Genomic DNA, 20,667 nt, shown 5'->3' with positions numbered 1-20,667 from the left:
TGTATTTTATACTGCTGTCTTTTACCAGAAAAAGTGTATAAGAACTCACTTTCAACATTTTCAAGGCATCACACATTAGATTATATGTAAGTAAAATGGCTGCCAAGCATTCGTTATGCAAAACAGTTGGTCTGGCTCTTCATAATGTTGTCTTTCTAACATGTTAGATTTCTCTCCCTGAAAATCAAACACAGGGGGTTGTATGCATGCCTAGTGACAATAATCTCTTTAGTACAAACAGCATTGGATTGCAGGGGAAATGCAACAGTAGTTTAAATGTTTTCTTCCATCATTTGTCAAAAAGCTCTTGAACTTCAAAATGCTTTCCTTTGCACTGGCACTTAAGTGCTTAATTTTCTTAATTAGAAAAAAGTAAAAAAGCAAAAACAAAACCAAAAAGTTCCTTTTTTAAGTTCTAGCAATAATAGCAAACATACTTCAATGTCTCCTTTCCACTTTCAAATTCATAATTTGAACTGCGGGACCTCTTTGAGGAGCTCTGCAATATGAGCATAATACCACGTGATGCAATGAAAATGAACTAAAGGGGAACACTGAGAATAAACAGAACACTTCAATTTCTCAAAATGACACATGCTTGGAGAAAGCAAATACAAACATTGTTCAAAACCAGCACCAACTCTAAGCTCCCCTTTTCAGCCATGTTTCTTGCCTTGTTCTCTGCAGGAGTGGCTTGCTTCTTCCAACACATCATTTATCAGATGCCTTCATTTACTGTTCTTGACACTTCACTTCTCACATGCTGGGTGATTGCTTTATTCCACTGGCTTAAATGAAGGACTATTCAGGTTAACAAATGTCTAAACATGGCTGTTCTTCACTCTGAGATTTTTTTTTCTCGCACTTGTCATCTATCTTCACACTCTCTTGGTAGCCCCAATCCAAAGTCTGCCAAGGGATCAACCCGTGTCTCTTCTAGGAGATGCAGGACCCAAAGCAGGTCCTCTTCCTTTCCCTCTACTGGCTCAGTGGTCTGACTCAGACTTGCACCCTTGTCTGGGAAGCCTATATCTCTCATCAGTGATCAAGGAGCACAAGGTACTTCTATTAAGCTCAGGCAAACCATGAGTTTGTCTTAATTGCACCAGGGTAATTTGTTACCTTCTCCATCCGTGGCTCGAGTGAGTGGTGATGCTAGGAGGTATGACAGACTGGGAATTTGAGATGAAGTTTGGAGGCAGAAATCTTGAGTGGAAACTGTTTCACTCTTATGGTGTTACCTTGAGCCAGAGAGAGAGAATAACTGCAGGATAATCTCCAGAAGCAAGTTTGCAGTGAATGGTTAATGACCACAGACAAAGCTGAACAACTGTGTCAGGGAGGCAGGGAGGAGCTGGCTCCATACCAAAATTTTAAAAGTAAGAGTCCAGGGACTTTTTAAGAGTTGTGCCTCTGTGCTCCTTCGCGTGTGCGCAGATGAGCTTTTATCACATAACCTAACAAGAATGACTCAAACAATGGATTTTATTCCATGAAATGATGAATTCCTGTTAGTCAAAAGAGTAAAGGACATTGCTATGCAGCAGAATTTGCTATTGCTTTGCTGCCTCACTGGTGAAATACATTTCTGTGCTTACATTCCCCTCACTGAACTTTAAACATGCAAAAATTAACCTTTCATCTGGTGCTACTCTGTGCCAAGAACAGGGGAACTGTTTTAATAGATAAATAATGGATTCCTCAGCAATGAGCACTCCTGACTGCAAACACATAAAGAAATCAGGTTTAATTAGTGCTGTGTACAAGTCATTACCATTTTTGAGCTGTGTAAAAGCTACAACTTAAATAATTAGTTTATGTACTAATAGTCTACTGGTGACTGCCTCTTGTATCTGCTTGCGCTGGGAAGGCTGACAGCAGAGCGTGCTGCTCGCAGTGACTCAGCCAGGTCACAGGTTCGCCTGGGTCATCTCGGGCCAGAGAGCACAGAATAGACTCAAAGTTCTGTGTCTCGCTAAATGAGGGGAACCTCAATCCATCCCACTCCTATCAGTTTCATGCCAGTGCCAGCAATAGATGCCCAAAGCCTGGAGAGGGATTACAGGTCAGCAGGAGAGCACATGGAGAGCAGTACAAAGGAATTCCAGGCAGTCAGTCAGTGTCATCCTGGGGCCCAACTTAAATGCCTCTATGCAAACGCACGTAGCATGGGGAATAAACATGGGGAGTTAGAGACGTGCGCACGCCTGCAGGCCTATGGTCTTATTGGCATCACGGAGACGTGGTGGGATGGCTCCTGTGACTGGGGTGTTGGAATGGAAGGGTACAGGCTCTTTAGGAAGGACAGGCACGGGAGATAAGGAGGCGGTGTCACCCTCTATGTCAATGACCAGCTGAGTGCATGGAGCTCCCAGCTGGGGATGGATGAGGAGCCAACTGAGAGCTTATGGGTCAGTATTAAAGGGAGGGCAGGGACAGGTGACATTATAGTGGGGGTCTGCTACAGGCCACCCGACCAGGAAGACTGAGCAGATGAGGCCCTCTATAGACAGTTAGAAGCATCCTCAGGTTCACAAGCCCTGGTCCTCATGGGAGACTTCAACCACCTTGATACCTGTTGGAGGGACAACACAGCAGGGCATAAGCAATCCACGAGGCTCCTGTAATGCACTGATGATAACTTCCTTCTCTAAGTGATAGAGGAGTCAATGAGGAGAGGTGCTATGCTGGACCTTGGTCTCACCAACAAGGAAGAGCTGGTGGGGAATGTGAAGCTCAAGGGCAGCCTTGACTGCAGTGACCATGATATGGTGGAGTTCAAGATCCTTAGGGTAGTGAGGAGGGCATACAACAAGCTCACTACCCCAGACTTCAGGAGAGCACTTTGGCCTCTTCAGAGATCTGCTTGGTAGAATACCATGGGATAAAGCCCTGAAGGGAAGAGGGGCCCAAGAAAGCTGGTTAATATTCAAGGATCACCTCCTCCAAGCTCAGAAGTGATGCATCCCAACAAAGAGGAAGTCAGGCAAAAATGCCAGGAGGCCTGCGTGGATGACCAAGGAGCTCCGGGACAAACTCAAACACAAAAGGGAAGCCTACAGAGGGTGGAAGCAAGGACTGATAGCCTGGGAGGGATACAGAGAAATTGTCTGAGCAGCCAGGGATCAGGTTAGGAAAATTAAAGCCCTGATAGAATTAAATCTGGCCAGGGACATCAAGGGCAACATGAAAAGCTTCTATTAGTACATCGGTGATAAAAGGAAGACTAGGGAACATGTGGGCCCTCTCTGGAAGGAAACAGGAGACCTGGTTACCTGGGATATGGAGAAGGCTGAGGTACTTAACTTTTTAACCTCAGTCTTCACCGGCAAGTGCTCCAACCACACTACTCAAGTTGCAGAAGGCAAGGGCAGGGACTGGGAGAATGAAGAACTGCCCACCGTAGGAGAAGATCAGAGTCAAGACCACCTAAGGAAGCTGAAGGTGCACAAGTCCATGGGAACTGATGAGATGCATCTGCAGGTTCTGAGGGAACCAGTGGATGAAGTGGCTAAGCCACTCTCCACCATATTTGAGAAGTCGTGGCAGTCCAGGGAAGTTCCCACTGACTGGAAAAGGGGGAACATAACCCCCATTTTTAAAAAGGGAAAAAAGAAAGACCCAGGGAACTACAGGCCAGACAGTCTCACCTCTGGTGCCCAGCAAGATCATGGAGCGGATCCTCCTGGAAACTATGCTAGGGCACATGGGAAATATGGAGGTGATTGGTGACAGCCAACATGGCTTCACTAAGGGAAAATAGTACTTGACAAATTTGATGGCCTTCTATGACAGGGTTGGTGGATAAGGTAAGAGCAATGGATGTCATCCACCTGGACTTGTGCAAAGTGTTTGACACTGTCCCGCATGACTTCCTTGTCTCTAAGTTGGAGACATGTAATTGACGGATGGACCACTCAGTGGATAAGGAATTGGCTGGATGGTCGTACTCAAAGAGTTGTGGTCAATATTTCGATGTCCAAGTAGAAAGCAGCGATGAGTGGCATTTCTCAGGAGTCGGTATTGGGACTGGTGCTGTTTAACATCTTTGTTGGTGACGTGGACAGTGGGATTGAGTGCACCCTCAGCAAGTTTGCCAACGACACCAAGCTGTGTGGTGCAGTCAACACACTGGAGGGAAGGGATGCCATCCAGAGGGACTGGGCAATCCCAAGCACAAATACAGGCTGGGCGATAAGTGGAGTGAGAGCAACCCTGCAGAGGAGGACTTGGGGGTGTTGGTTGACAAGAAGCTCAACATGACCCAGCAGTGTGTGTTTGCAGCCCAGAAAGGCAACCGTATCCTGTGCTGCATCAAAAGAAGTGTGGCTAGCAGGTCAAGGGAAGTGATTCTCCCTCTCTACTCCACTTTTGTGAGACCCCACCTGGAGTACTGTGTTCAGCTCTGGGGCCCCCAACATAAGGGCATGGACCTGTTGGAGCAGATCCAGAGGAAGGCCACGAAGATTATCAGAGGGCTGGAGCACCTTCCCTATGAGGACAGTCTGAGAGAGTTGGGGTTGTTCAGCCTGGAGAAGAGAAGGCTCCAGGGAGACCTTGCAGCAGCCTTCCAGTACCTAACAGGGGCCTACAAGGAAGCTAGAGAGGGACTTTTTACAAGGGTGTGTAGTGATAGGACAAGGAGTAATGGCTTTAAACTGAAAGAGGGTAGATTTAGATTAGATGTAAGGAAGAAATTCTTCACTATGAGGGTGGTGAGGCACTGGAACAGGTTGCCCAGAGAGGTTGTGGAAGCCCCATCCCTGGAAGTGTTCAAGGCCAAGTTGGATGGGGCTTTGAGCGACCTGGTGTAGTGGAAGGTGACTCTGCCATGTCAGAGGGGTTGGAACTACATGATCTTTATGGTCCCTTCCAACTGAAACCATTCTATGATTCGATGATTCTAGGGAGTATTTAAGTACAGATTTTTTTCTTCCCCTTGGTGGACAGCAGGCTGTGAACAATTCTGTGAAACCATATGTTTGGGCTCTTTTTTCATTATGCTTGTCCCTGGCACTGACCCAGGCAGCCACGCTGATGCTTTAAGGGTAGTGGAGCAGGGTGTGAAAGGAAGAAATGGTGACCTTTTGACTCAAATTCAGGAAAGCAAACAGCTATGGTGGCTTAAAACAATCCTCTTCCCCTAGTAACCCACCTTCCTCCTCACCCCCAGTTAGGGACATTTTGGAAAGGAAGGCAGAAGCAGATGTGTTTGTGTGCCTTGCTCACTGCAGCTCAGCCTGTTGTACTGCTGCGATCTCAGCCTTGCTGGTGGTTAAAGATCACATGTCAACTGGGAATATCTTTTCATTTTTTTCTGCCACTGTTATGGCAGTGGTGTTTGGCAGAAAGGTGGCATGGACAGATGGGACAGCAACCTCCTGAATTGCCCTGTCTAAATTCACAAGATTCATCTGCCACAGCCCCCCCATGACTGTGATTACTAATGCAATATAGGGCTTGAGATCACTCAGAAGTTCAAAATATTCTGCTCAGTATGCCCAGCTAATTTTTTTTCCATCTCTTCCTTCTACTGGCAGTCATCAATATGTGTATCAACAAGATAAAAATTGTTTGATTTTCTAAACTATTTAAACTGTTCAAATAAATTACCACTCTGTAAAAAAGGAAGTCTGGCTGGCCTATTTCTCATAGACACACATCCTAATTGTTCCACTGTTTTATTTTGGTGATTGTCAAAATCAAGAACTTCCTTCAGTACACAGCTTGCTGGGGCCAACACAGAGGTCTTTTTTTGCAATGACGCGTTTAAGGTAATAGATAAAAATCCAAGATCATATGTCAGAGATAGAATGAGGGCTTTTTTTTTTTTTTGGTGGTTGGACATTACAAAGAATTGAAATATAGAAGAGATGGAGAAACAGAAGCTGTCAACAAAAATGACAACAAGACAGAGGAGGATTTCTAAAGGCTGTGCCAAAGAAACAGTTGGAGAGAGAAGAAGGGAATGAAAACCAGAAGATGGTGTCATGGGCACCAACAGAGAATAATATTTAATGAAAGAGTGTTTCTGATGGTACTAAGACATCTGACAGGTCCAGATGGATGAAGCTGAACAACTTCTGTGGTTTGGTGAAGAGGAATCCATGCAGATTTCAACAAAAAAAAAAAAGGCTTTTGATGAGTCTGAACTGTATTGGAAAATGCCTAAAATGGAACTGGAAAATAAAGTCTCCAGGGGAAGCAACTAGAGCAGATTTACAGTTGAGAGATAAAAGATGGGATGACAGCTATAGAAAAACTGGAGCTGTGCTGATATGGGTTATTAAAAAGGGTGAAAAATAACCTGTGATGAGGTAAAGACCAGAAGGGGTGCAGTGCAGGGATGCATGAATGGGTTAACCTGTGGTAAGGCAAGCTGTTTTCATTTATAAAATCTATGACCACATGAAACAACCCTTGGACCAAGAACTTCCGAGTAAAAAATTTACCCATCAACAAATGAGGGAAATATGTCTCAGATTTCTAAATATGTGCCAGTTGGCTGCTTTGTTTCTCGTATGTAGCCTGTTAGTCTGTGAGAGATTATCACAGTGGAGTTTACTCCTGCTTTACATTTAGAGCCTGGTGTGTCTGTTAATGCATCCATACATGGAGAAGTTAGTGAGAAGAGAAAGAGAGAAAATAAATGAGGGTGCAAGGGAGATCAGGAGAGCAGCTGAGTCTCTAAGGCAAACTGGAAGGTGAGGGAAGAACAGTTAGGACATTTCTAGGTCTGTGACAAGAGAAAAAAGAAAAGAAATGTTGAGGAAAGGAAAGGCAGCTAAGCTGAGGAGACACAAAAAGCCCCAGATAATGTTGGGGATGTGTTTTGCAAAAGGAGCTGTGAGGCTGGGGAAGGTGGGTCAGTCCAAGGCAGCAGGGGTGCAGGAGCTGCTGCATCATGCTCTGCCAGGCTGGGAGAGCTGTGCAGCCCAGGCATCAGCGGGACCGAAAGAGTGATGAAGGCTGGGCTGTAGGCAGACTAACCACAGGATTTCAACCGCTGATACTCTAAAGTGTTAAGCTTTTATATAGATATTTATATGTATACATTATTATTATTGAAAAGTATTAGACACAGCATTGAGAAATGGTAAATTTCAGGGAAGCTCAATTCCGACTTTAGAAAATGAAAGTTAAAGATAAAACTCGGGCAGGTTGAAAATGTAGTAAAAGTTTAGCAATAACCCTTCCTTGACCTTCTGTCCGCATAACACAGATGGTGATCAAAACACAAAACCACGTGCAGAGGGTAGACTCAGGCCTCTCATTCTAGGGACACAGGGTCAAGACAGAACTGGCATAGTCACGTAAGTAGGGGAAAATACTTTTCACTGTGTTTAATAGGAAGATTTCAAAGTGGAGGGATCCGTAGTTCACAAACATCAGTTGAAACTTGCAATACCCTAGAAGCTGTCAAGCAGTACTGTCTGAATACATATGTAAATAAATCGAGGTCCAAGAAAGTTAGGACATATGGTTTTAGACAGTTTTAAGTACTAGATGATAAAACTATGGTTACTGTGATGTAATTAATAAAACTTTTGCAGGCATATGCTTCCTGTGGTCCTGGATGTTTCTGTTTGCAAGAGTAAAGTAATGTTTGTTTGCTTAATACATTACATCAGAAAGGGAACAGCTTCTGAAGCAAAGCACTCTCTATTCTTTAGCGTTTTCCTGTTATTCTGTTACTTTCAGTAACTTCTCTCATGTTTTCTTTTCTTTATTTTCATCTCTAAAATTAATCCAGTCCACAATATGGAATTATCCCAGAGTGCTCTACCATTTGGTTTTGCAAGGGGTTATATGAACCAGTCAAGTATGGCTCAGAAAGCATGAACCTTTAAAAAAAAGAGGTTTTTCAGAGCACTTCAATTTGTCTAAAACATTTGCTTGAAATTTACCAGAAATAAAAATCTGTGTCCAGAACCTTTTGCATTCAGAAATCTTCTGTAAAATTTGTCAAACACTTTGACTGGGTGAAAGTGAAAGCCAGAGCGGCAAACATAGAAGCATGCAAAACCAGCCCTAATGGCTTCAAAGTACCTTCTTGCACGTGCATATTCTTGTGCTTAACTTTCTTCTTAGAACAAGCCCAGTGTGAATACAAACAAAAGACAAAGCACTGATTTTCATTCAGGGAAAAGCTAACACATCCCATGTCTAACAGGTATCTAAGATAAAGTCCAGCAGTTTTGGCTCGTATTAATAGCTATATCTGTGTTTGATTCCATTTAGGTTACATTTTGTTTTAAATTAATTACTTGATTTATAACTTGCCAAATACTTGTTTTACAGACCCGGTATTTCAGGACCTCAACATACCAGAAATATCCTTTAATAATGCTTTCAAGTTTATAAATAGCAAACACAAACCCTGCTCCACACTTCTACTTCAATCCAGACAACAGGTAGGAAAACTGGGTTTGTATTTTGTGATTTTTTGGGCTCACTTATGGCTAATACCGCCCTGATTGCTCCACATTTCAGAAAAGCATAAGGGCTAGACCCATTTATCTTAGCCTTAACTGCACCTCCAGACACTACATCTAGCATTTAGTAGAGATCAGAGGATGACAGGCCATTTTGATAGCTAATACCAATGAAATAAAAATTTATCCAGTTCTCCCACCTTTCTCCCGCGTGTCTTCTAATTATACCTCCTACATACATGAAAACAGAAAAAACGATGCAGGAGCTGGTAGTTTCCAGACTGGTAGTCAGAACTTTCATTAGCTTTTTAAATTAATGATTTTGCAGTTGTCCTCTTGTAGGTGGTAGTGCAAAGCAAGGCTCACATGTTGTGTGATACAGTAATTAATGACTTCATTACAAGAAAAAAAGAACTCATTTAAAATTAAACATGCATCCTTAATCCTGATTTTCTTAACTTTCTTAACTGACTGCCTTTTTTTGCACATTAGTAATATTCCTCTGTTAAATAATGTAATGCACACAGATATGAGAGATATTTGGTTTTGGCTGTTTTCCTTGTAGAAGATAGTAATTCCAAGCAATCTATAGGAGGAAACACTGGAAATACAATCACAAGACAGCAAAACAAAAAAGCAGTTTTGTCATTTTTAATGACATCCACAATGAGCATGTCGTTGAAAATGCAATGAATAGTCCCATAGTTTTGTCAGAGAAACATTCGGCAAGAAGCATTGCACAAATTATTTTTTCAGCATTTAATATATGCAAAATATCATAAATCAAGCACAAGTTACTGCCAGACAATCAAGAGAATGAAAACTACATTAAAGAAAAGCCATATGTAAATAAAGCAGATTGTCAGTGGTTCTTAAAGATATGTTGTGAATAACAGGAACATTTGTTCCTGTATTGCTCACTGTATCCAATACTATTTAAATGTGGCTGAGATTTCTTACTAGGTGATATACATCTCTTCATGTAATATAATTCAAAGTGACCATTGGGCTAGACACTTTGCAAAAGTCAGGACAGATCTTCAGTAGTCAAAGAACTGTACAGTCTGAAGAGCTGATAATCTGTTAAACCAAGAAACTTTACAATTGCAGACAGCATTATTAAGAATTGGTTCAAACTATTCTTGAAGGAAAATACGAATGGCTGATAGGATAGTCAAGCTCAAGGTCCATTTGCTTTTCCAAAATTGTTGCTATAACTAGTGTGTCAGTCACCCTGGACTGCTGTCTCTAGTAAGGATGCACAGGTGTTAGCCTATTGTCTATAGCAGCTGCACAATATATTGGTTTAAGCAGTTTAAAATTTGTCCTTACATATACTGGATTTTCATTAAAATATTGATATGACAAAAGTTCCTATGTGAACCCTGAAAGCTGAATTCAGTCTTATACCAAGCCTAGAGCTGTACCTTTAACTGAATCATACACATATATATGTATCAAATATTAGAACCAGTATCAAGGCTTATAAAAATGCATGAAATATATATCAATAAAGCAGGATCTTTGAACCTAGAAGGTAATAGATGGAGTTCATTTGAGGAATTTGAGTGTAACTTTAAATTACTAACTTTAAGAATTGTGGTCATCCCAGTAGCTGTTTGGTATTGGAGACTTTAGGGAACTGGTTGCTCCACCTACATCAGTTGTAAACTAATGGCTGTGCTGATTCTAGATATTTATTCATAATCTTCTTTGGCAAATAGGCTCATTCGCTTTCTGTCATCCTTCCTGGAAGGTAAGAAATTTTTTTACTCATTTTTGAATGGTATCAACCACAGCAGAAGCTGAGTAGGAGGACAGAATGTCTAGATCATTTTGACTTTTCTTTTTTATCCTTTTCTTGATTTGTAGCCTGATTTTGCAACCTTTAATCACATGAGAAATACTGATCGCAAGATAGTAGTAATATTGAGACAACTTCAGGTGGTATTCATGAGTACTTTATACTGGATTCTTCCTTTAATCTTTCAAATAAAATTAAATCTAGAAATACCACTCCTTTGCTAACAATGTTTTCCTGAAGTTTCTTTCCCTTTTTCCTCTATCAAGATGTGCTTTGCTAAGGCTACTACCTTGTTCAGCTATCTCATATCAAGTAATGTCACTAGCAGCTATTGCATACGTTGTGCAAACAAACAGTTCAGAAAATTAAATGCTATTTTAAAATGCACATAACTTATCAGTGGTAGCTCAGAAGCAGCGGCAGCAAGCACAGAAACAGTGTTTGAATTAATTAGAATTATAGCCTTTGGGTTTTGTGTGTGCTCTTTGAATTCCAGGAATGTCTTTACCATTTCATCTTAAATATCAAAGGTAAATGTGAAATCTTACCATTTTTTCTTTCAAAAGAGGTACATTTTTACAAACTTTTTTTCATATTTTGCTGTTCTTTTTCAAGTATTCCAGTTTATCATGGACTGATGTCGAGGTAACGCTCAGCTGATACTTCACACACTTCTTTTACCTGTATGACAAACTTAGATCAAAAATTGGTATTTCCTTATTACCACTAACAGCATCTAGTCAGCACATCATTGAATATTGATCTTTGAGAAAGGAATCCTTAGACTTTGGATAATATCAGTGCAACCATCTTCCTTTCTGATTTTAAAAATTCCCATGCTATATAATAACCAGGGCTCCCTCCCTCTTCAGGGTTCACAAATGTCTCCAAGAGAACTGCACCGACCCCCTCTGTCCGTGATTTGTCCAGGCTGGATCTTTATTCACGTACGGTGACAATAACAGTATGGAGAAGGGAATTCCTCCTTCAAGACAGAAAGAACCCACTACTGTCATGGGGCTAATTAAACACCATCTGTGTGCATCTGCTTTACGGGGTGTGATGCTAGGGTTCGCTGTATTGTGGAGTGGAAGGACTGTCTCACAGAAGGGTGACACTGGCAGCTTTTAAGGACTGTGATTCATCTGCCTGACAAGGAGCCCTTTGAACATCTGTCTGTAAAGATGCATCACTAAGGGTAGTTCCAACATAGAGAAGGGCCATGACCCTAAAATATAGTAGTATTATTTGTACTTGTTATTGGCTGAGTATCCAGGTCAAACTGTCTGCTCTTTATGAAAAAATGGAATGTATTATTTGGCACAGTGAAGTACAAATAGATTTGAAGTTATTTAAGTTGCATCTCTAAAGCCTATAGAGCAAAGTTCACCCCAATTCACAAGGCATTCTCTGCTCAAGACATCATATGATCTCAACACTACAAACATTTTTGCTTGCAGGAGTTATAAAAAGAGGTGAAGAGATTTTAAGGTTATGAAAACAGAACTTGCTCCACATTCAGATATTGTGGTTAGCTAATGACAGCTCGCTCCAAACTACACATGTAATGACAACAGGGCTTAAATGTTGTAAACAAGAGTGAAGTTGCAACTAGTTTTCTCTGCTGTGCCTTCTTCATTTATATAGACACCAAGAAGCTTTAAGTACCTTGAGAGCTGGAATGGTGTTCTAGTGCAGGCAGACTCCAGTATAAAAGGGAAAAAAATTTGCACAGAAATTTTCTCTGGCAAATCCACAAACTGCTAGAAGAATTTTAAACAACTATGTAAAAATAGGTTAGAGAACAATTTGGGCAAGAGAAAGTCTTGACATGTCAGATTGTTGCTAGGAATCTGCTGGGCAAAGAAAACTGTTCTTTCTCTACTTGTCTGCATCTTCATTCTATGGCTGTAACTAACTAGTGAACAAACCTTAAAATATTAATGATATGGTCATTAAGAGAAATATAATAACAGAAATATATGAAATCAGCTTTGCACTTTTAGGAAGTTTTATATTTATTGAAACATTTCATGTTGCACTGATTTTTTGAAAGCAGGACACTTTACATACTGTCTTTTATACTCATAAGGTGGAGGAGAACAGTGAAGGGACAACAAAGCTTTGTAATCCTTTTGAGCTACCTTGGGCTAAATTTTGAGTCATCCTTTCTTAATTCTATGAGACTGTTTTGAAATTGAATAAAAGTTTTGTTATAAATGTAAATGGTGTAAAACCTTTGCTCAAAATGATGTTGACCACCATGTTTAAATGCATTTTTCCTTGAAATAAGACTCTAAGCAATGATATAGTGATATATATATATATATATATGGACAACTCAAACTCAGCTTGCTACCCCAATCTCATTGGTTTGCTTAAGACTTTGGTACCTTCAGTTCTTGTACAGTAGTCATCACCAGCAGCTCTGGGCTCTCAGTATGATTTTCACCTGCATGGTGTCTGTTGGTCCCCAGGCAGGAATGTAGTGTCTGATCCTTGAGGATCAGACGGCAGCCCAGCCGTTGTGCTGAGCAGGGCACTAGTACCTAGGAGTTAGGTGCTCTTGTTCTGTTGGGGTGTGAAGTCCAAGGCCGACAGGGCTGTCTGTCGTGCCCATCCATATTACTTTCTCTTTCCTACAGTCTATGTGCCAAGTGTCAATGTTGTCTTGGTAAATTTTCTAACAAGCTTTCTAATTAAATGAAAATGACGTTAGAAAACTTCATGTACAACTTAAGGATATCTTCTTCTTGTGGTAGCTCTGCCATAGCTGCAACTGTTTTCATGAATAACAAATCCTCCCTTGGATTTCATATTTAGAAGAAGGGAAAATGCCTCTACATTTGCTGTTTTTCTGTTTAAATGTCATGTTTAGTGTCACAGAGTTCTGGTAAAAAAGATTTTTGGAGACCAATGCTGTAGACATTTTTCAGAGAGGTTGTTCAGAATATGCAGGCAGAAGGTCATTAAGGAACTCAAGTAAAATGCCTTTTCTCAGTGGCCCAGCTTTGCCTGCAGTAGCTTTATCTCTTAGTACCCTATACAGAGATGATTTCTTACAGCCCTGGATGCCAGAGTTTTTGCATTTCCCAAGTGAACTTCGGTTTATGTTGCTCCCACAAGCAATGCCCCATCTGCAGTGTTGCCACAGTCTGACACACTGACTTCTGCTTTCTATTAATTTAGTCAATCCTTTCACTGACCTTCCAGACAAATGTCAGGCACTGTTTCTTCTACTTGTACTAGATTGAGTGCTCTCTGTTTTTTGCTTAAGGAGTCTTCCTTTTTCGATGTGATACATTACTACCCTTTATGATCAGTTTTCCTATATTTCTTAGTGAGTGGAGTGGTCTTACTTAACTTGTCATTGCTGGCACTGGCCCATTTTCTGCCATTACCAGTGGCCCTGTGACAATACAGATTTTTTCATTTCCACTGTAAAACCAAAGCAGATGCTAAAAAAAAAACCAAAAAAAAACCCCAATGCAGTCAAAACATATTTTGCTAATTCTTAATATAAAGTTTTTCATTTCCACTGTAAAACCAAAGCAGACGCTAAAAAAAAAAAAAAAGAAAAACAATGCAGTCAAAACATATTTTGCTAATTCTTAATATAAAGTGTTCTATTTAACTTGAAAAGGCATCTTATCTTAAAAGTGCCAAAAAAATAAAGCAAAGAAAATGGGTCTTGATTTGCCAGCCTTCTAGAGGAAGTGCAGTTATGCTTCTCCTTGATCTAATAGTTTAAGCAGTCACATTATTTCTGGGAAACTCAGGTACCAAAATGTTCTGTCATGAGTTAAATATCTTAAAGACTGTTCTAAAACACCACCTGTGGTCCTTTCTGTTGGAACTGCTCCACTTTGAATAGACCACTGGGTATGTATATTGTAAAAGGGGAAATTTCAGTCTAATGAGTAGGACAATAGTGAATACAATCTTGGCCTGTGCTTCAGCAAATATTTTTAGATGATGTGTGTCTAAGTATATGTATATATATATACAACTGTCCATGTACATGCATGTACATGTATATGCAGACAATATACCCATATATGAATATTAGAATATATAACCCCCCCCCAACTTACATGTATAAACACATAAAAATACACCTATGCAGACACATGTACTTGTATTTTTTTATACATTGCATGATAAATAATGTTTCATGCTTGTTTATGTGAAGGCAGATCAGGAAGGTGGGTAGCACCCCTCTGTCCATGGCAGAATCACTGCAGGCTCACGGATGCTGCTCAAACCCCTTCCCAAGGTAGGAAGGGCAGAAGCTGACATCTGCACGCACACTGGGGGCTCTGATAAAGTACCATTTCTAAAAGTGCAGAGTGACTCTTCTGTTTTGTGAAGTCAGTAAAAATATTTTCCAATAAAGCCATGGAGTAATTTAACCTGAGTTTGGCAATATTCAGCCCAATACTGCTGCATTGGAGCATTCTCACTTACTTAAGGAAGGATCAAGAAGAGCTGCCATATTATTTGTATTCTTTTCCTTTCATCTTGTTCACATTATTTTGAGACCCACTAGGAATACATACATCCCTGCCCACTAAACTCGAGCTCCCACTGTTTCACCCTATTGCAACCAGTTTTTAATGATCTTTTCTGATGGGTAAACCTTAGGACCAATATTTTCTCTTTTGTACTGTTAAGCATTGCCCTGGTGAATACTCCTGACTTGTTTTCAGAGATTTCATCCTTTCCTCTATCATTAAAACTTTAAGAGTTCTTCAGTAACTTTTCATTTTATCCTCTTCTAGGAATAAAATTATTTCCTGAAACATAGGGCAAAGTGCTTATTTTTTAATGTGCATGAATCAGAACGATTCCCTTAACTGTGAGGTATTACAAATGCACACTAACGCTGAAAAATGAGTCATTAGTTTGGTCGTTATCATACCATTCCTTCAAATCTTTTTTTCTTTTTTTTCTCCTTTGATACAGAATCTTTAAGGTTGTGTGTATAAATATGATTGGTGCCTCTCATGTAGTAAGAATTAACACAACAGGATTAGTAGTTTGCAGTCATTGAACCAGCGTAGTTCAGTGTAGTTTACCAGTGTAGTTACATGGAACATTAAATTCATTGAGTAGATTGAGAAATCTAAAAAGCAGAGTTTGCAGTAACATCTAGAAATGTCACCCAACTTACAATACATATGCAAGTATTATTCATACAACCTCAGTGACAAACAGCTCTGAAAATGAGCTGTACTGCTTAACAGTACCAAGTGATGGCTTGCTAACTAGCAAGTCAGTTTAAAAAGAAGTCTGACTGCAATGTTACCTTTTTGGAGAAGGAATTGTAGTTCATTATATTAGTAATGCAAACACCATGAAAACAGAATTTGCTCTGAATGAAATGACTACGGTGAGGCAGGACTCAGTCATGCCTTTGAGGCAGTGAACTACAGCAGGAACACTGCGAGGTTACCAGAGGCACAATGCCTGATAAATTTTCCAGGAAATCAGACTGGAACTGTATGCTCCGAGGATGGTGCTCCGTGATTCGAAAGGTCTGGGTTCAGTTTCTGGCTCTGCTACAGATTTCCTCTAGGCAAATCACTCACATCTTGCTGTGCCTCAGTTCTCCATCTGTAAAAGGGAGATAATGATTCCCTGCCTTGCAACGGGTTTGTGAAGATCAGTTCATTAATGTTTGAAAGGTGCAGTGCTGGAGAGCATATCACTGGAGAGCAGGCTGGGAATACAGCCTCAGCAATACCCCCTGAAGCCTGTGAAGCACATGCTCTTTTGGGGAAATAATACTCTTTGTTTTCTCTTCCCCAGGTTGGTGAGAGTGGCTGCAGTCTTCCCACTTCAGACACTGCACAGGCTGGGGAGAACTTGCAGTGAAGGGAATTGCCTGAACATCCATTTGAAGACTGAAGATGTGAGAGGAGTCATCTTTCTGGTTTTCTTACTCTTGTCTCTATCCAGGTTGTGCTCGGATTTTGCCCTCGAGACTTTTTGATATACAGAACTGGCTGACATGGTGAGAGGTTTATCTGCTTTTTTTTCCCTTCTATCTATCCATGGCAGAATGCAGCAACTTTTGCTTGCTCAATAAGCAAACCAAAAATTGAAACTATTCCCTTCCCCCCCTTGCAGTGTTATTATTCAAACAATGTTTAAATGACAGCATTTTTAAAAACTGTAAAACTGTGGAGAACTACAAGATTAACAGAATTACTATGTTATCCAGGCCTGACACCTCTCATATACCACATATTCTAAAATAAATGACCAAGGAAAATGTTACATCTGTTACCTGTTGTTATGTTCCAGAACTGAATTTCCACATCCTCCCTCTGCAAGTTTTAGTCTTCTGCCCTCAAAAGCATCCGAGAGGAGGTGGTGGATTCTCTCAGGAAAAATCCATCCAGAGACAGTGGGGGGGCATTAGGCCATGGACACTTGCAATACTTTACCCCAGAGATATTGCACTAAGTAGTAGTCAAAAGATCCTTTGTGAATAGTATTTGTCAGGAAAGGGCCAGTGGTAGAATGAACTGTCTGCAGTAGCTTTGTGCTATTTTAGACGAAGATAAAGTTCAGCCTCACAGTCTCTCTGATGAAATGATATTTGCTGTAACCTTTTAGGGGTGAACACTTTTATCTGAAAACATTGTGAGAGGGCAGCACTGAAGTAGAGAGACTCAACAACATTCAAATTCATGTGGTGGTAGTCTTTTTTTCCTCAGTAAATTCAGCTGTGGGAAGAATTTGTGCCTTTCTTACAGAGAATGGTCCCATTCCATGTGGTGATCATCCTGCACATAAAGTCTTTCAGTGCAAAATTTATTCAAGCTTCCAACTTAAATCATGTAAAAAATGTCAGGTAAGTGAAGAGATGAAAGTGAACACATCTTGACTAAGGTGTTAATTAGTTTGAAGAAAAAATTGCTAGTAGCATGCCGACAGCACGTGGGTGGTTTCAGTGATAGCTGACAGCTTCTCTGGGAATATTCCCCTTTTTCCCTTCTAAAAGATGGCCCCAAATATCCATTTTTGGAAGAGTATGGGTTTGTGAACATTGCATCTGTGGTTCCTAGAGAAATTAGTTTAAGGAAATGCAGTGATATTATAGTACTTAAATTCCTTGCTTGCTGTAAAAAATCTTCGTAATTGGTGATACTATATAAACAGGCCTGTGAGATTATTTGAGAACATCTATTTCTTTCATTGATCATTTAGCAGAGGAATAAAATCTTGCAAACCATCAGTCTCCACACCTTGAAAATGCAGCTCTTCTGCATGATTCTTGTACCCCACTCATTAATAAAATATCAGAGTGCCTTCTATTCATATTAAGTAACAAGATTAACATCTATCAACTGCAGTTCTTTCTCTTTTTTCCCCTTGACGTTAATGTTTCTTTAAAATAGTTTAATTGAGAACAATGGGAATAGTTGCAGAATGAGGTTCAATTCAATGTGATGTGAGAATTGGGGTTGGTATAATAAGGAATAAGTAGGATAAAATGAGAAGAACAAGTGACTTCTTTGCCCATCTGCGCACTAGAGAGCAAAAAAGATGGATTCTGTATTCCCTCACTTGTCTCTCTTCTGCAGCCACTAAATAAGCTGTGTAAAAGCAAACACAATGAAAGCAAGTTGCATCTGATGGCAATAATGCAGTATGGGATCCTTACCCTGCAGTCTGGCTTCTGTTCAACACACCATTTAGCCATAGTGGGAGACCGGCAAGACCTCTGTGTTTTTCATGTACTTAGAAAAAAAAGAACAAAGACCCTGATATTATATTGTTTAGGATTTCCAGCATTCCTGGAGTGGAGGTCTGTGCTCCATACAAGCACTGGCTGGGATGGTATTCAACCATATGCTTAGTCTTTTGTGCTGTGGATATATTTTTCTGTGTTTACTTATTCATAGATGAAAAGAGAGGATCAAAACAGGCACAGAATGTCATGCAGCATGGCAAGGAGTCTGAAGTAAGGCACTACTACAGGCAAGCAGGGTGGAATTTCATCCTTGGTGCTTACCCATCGAATTATTTCTTTAAAACTGCACGTGATATCTGTCAGGGTGTTTAATGTTAGTGAGCCAAGGCAAATGATGTCTTTTTTTTCTCCCGGTAGTCACTGAAGTTCAACACGAAGCACCACCCCGGTGTCAGAAAGGTAAGTGAAAGCTGCTTTCCTTTAGGTCTCAGGCAGAGGTGTCCGGATGGGGCCAGGACCGCGGCCCGGCGAGGGGCAGGAGGAGCAGCTCCACAGCCCAGCTGTACCCAGGGCAAAGCCTGCAGCCTGACCGCCGGCGGGGGAACCTCGGCCATGTTAGCAGGTCTACAGTACCGTCTATAAAAAGGATGTCAGCTCTTGATGTCTAAAACAACTGCTAAAATAATATTTAATATTGAGCTACATAGATATAAAGGCACTGGAAACCATTTTACGTGTAGATCTTCATCCTCCCTCTTGACAAGTGAATATGTAACTTCCCTGGCTGAATTTTCCCACACCATGTGCACGGAAATGCCTGTATGTCCAGGGATTTCTGTAGACAGCTAGGAAAAGCAAGTGTGAAAGACTGATAAAATTAATTCCCTTCTTTCCAATAACTTTCTCAAATCCTTCTTAGCAATCGTACACTTTTAAAATTGCAGTTGTCACACTGTTTTCAAATAATACCATTCAAATGCTAAAGCATTCTGTCAATTTTATTTCCATTTCTTTTCTCTTTGCTACATTATGCCCTGAAATTGTACCTCTGTCTTTGTGTCCCTTTTTCTATTCTTCTTCAACTTTAAATTAATTAAAAAACATATCAGTAGAGAGGAGAATCTTAAAATAACGAGGCTTCACATGTGTTGTATAATGTCCCACTTATCTCTCATATGGTATTCTTTGCTGAGGCTTTAGCATCTAGATTGTAAAGAAATCAAAGTGTCACCTGGCTTCTGTGACTGCTGAGCACCAGCCTCAGAGTAACAATCTTTGATTCTCCTTTAATTCAATTGCATTTGGGCAGTTTAACTGATACAACATTTGTACTTTGCTTGCAGCACCTGTTTTGAATAGTGTCTCATACATTTTGATATAGTCATCTATGCTATTTTGAAACCAAAATCTGAAGTGAAACACTTAAAACATTTCAATGCTACAGGGGCATTTACCTATAGACCTGAGTAATAAAGAGAATAAAACAAAAAATACAAATTAATCTTGCTCCTCTAAGCCCTGATGATCAGTTCCTTGCATTTAGGCAAATGAAACTCCTATTGAACTTCGAGGTACATGACTGCTGGGTGAACGTGTCGTAAGTAATAGAAGGCATAAAAACCTAGGGAGGCAAGTGGGCCTACTGGATGATTCCTGCTCACTCTTTCAACAGTTAAAAATAGTATTCTTTAACAGTCGTTTGAAGTAATAATAGCCCACCTGAGTGGGGTCTGTCAAATTAATATGTTGTCTAAATGTGAGCCGTTGTGTTTTACTCATGATCTGTGAAGAATTATATCATTGAGTGTGTAGATCAGCTCTGTTGCCTAGAAGTCTGCTTGAAGTTCAAAAGTCACCTTTTCTGAAATGTTTTTAATTCAATATAATGTCTTAGTCCATCAACTTGAAATTTGAATAAATGAGCTTCTTAAACACCTATTTTGAGCCCGACATTTATTATTTACGTGTTCCCTACTGAACAAGTTATAAGCATAGTATTTTTTCCAGTTCCATTTTTTAAATTAATGAGTTCACACTTCAGGATTTTTTTTAGCTACTCATACAAATGTGGTTGTTCCAATTTCTTTTCACCATTACAAAATTGTTTTCTAAAATATAATACAATGGAAACTGTCATTCCTTTCCACCGGAACATATCCCAGATGGTAAAATTAATTTCACCCACCTAAAAAAGTGTAATAGGACTTTTCTGAGTAAGTTTTGACAGTTTGGAAATTTCGCCACATTACATTATAAATGTCATTTTGCTCTGTGAGTAACATCCCAGCATGTTTACCTGTAGTTATAACCTCCACCTGGCAGGAAGAAACAGCATCAATCCCAGCTGAGAAGAACTATTCCAGAAAGGGGATGCTGAGGGCAGAGGATGGGGATCCTCCTGAAGGCTAGTCACAAACAGAGGTCCCGGGGGGACCCACTCTTGATGTGGGCGGGCTCCTGAGGCGGCACTGAGCCCAACAGACTGTTTTCACAGAAACCCACATTAGCTGACGGGGAGGGGAAACCCCTGCTTCAAGCAAGTAGGTGGAAAACTAGTTGGTCTTTCAATGATGATCTGCCCCAGATGGGAGAGAAGTTACTATGTGAGCAAAGAAGCACCGAGACATTTGTTCCCGGCTGGAGTCCAGTGTCGCTGCCTCTTTGCGGGTGGGCCTGGCCGTGCACGGCTGTTCGCCTGTGGGGTGGGTGCTGCTGGGCAGGGA

The 20,667-nt window shown here is 40.5% G+C and overlaps 1 long non-coding RNA gene across 2 annotated transcripts in view; it reads left to right on the top strand.

Moving 5' to 3' along the window:
• The window catches only part of LOC115350469, a 34,098-nt gene extending 14,216 nt beyond the window's left edge, over positions 1-19,882 (top strand). The window contains exons 3-6 of one of the 2 annotated variants that reach the window (XR_003926451.1): positions 8,302-8,414; positions 16,051-16,255; positions 17,004-18,257; positions 18,362-19,882. This is a non-coding gene — a long non-coding RNA (uncharacterized LOC115350469). The remainder of the gene's footprint in view (positions 1-8,301; positions 8,415-16,050; positions 16,256-17,003; positions 18,258-18,361) is intronic. The other variant, XR_003926450.1, reaches the window with a different exon arrangement.
• The last annotated feature ends 785 nt before the right edge of the window (positions 19,883-20,667 follow it).

The sequence above is a fragment of the Aquila chrysaetos genome, chromosome 13 (assembly GCF_900496995.4).
Source record: "Aquila chrysaetos chrysaetos chromosome 13, bAquChr1.4, whole genome shotgun sequence".
In the NCBI taxonomy this organism is placed as follows: domain Eukaryota; kingdom Metazoa; phylum Chordata; class Aves; order Accipitriformes; family Accipitridae; genus Aquila; species Aquila chrysaetos.
Note: the sequence above shows the minus strand (reverse complement) of the source record. Positions and strands in the feature narration are given on the sequence as shown.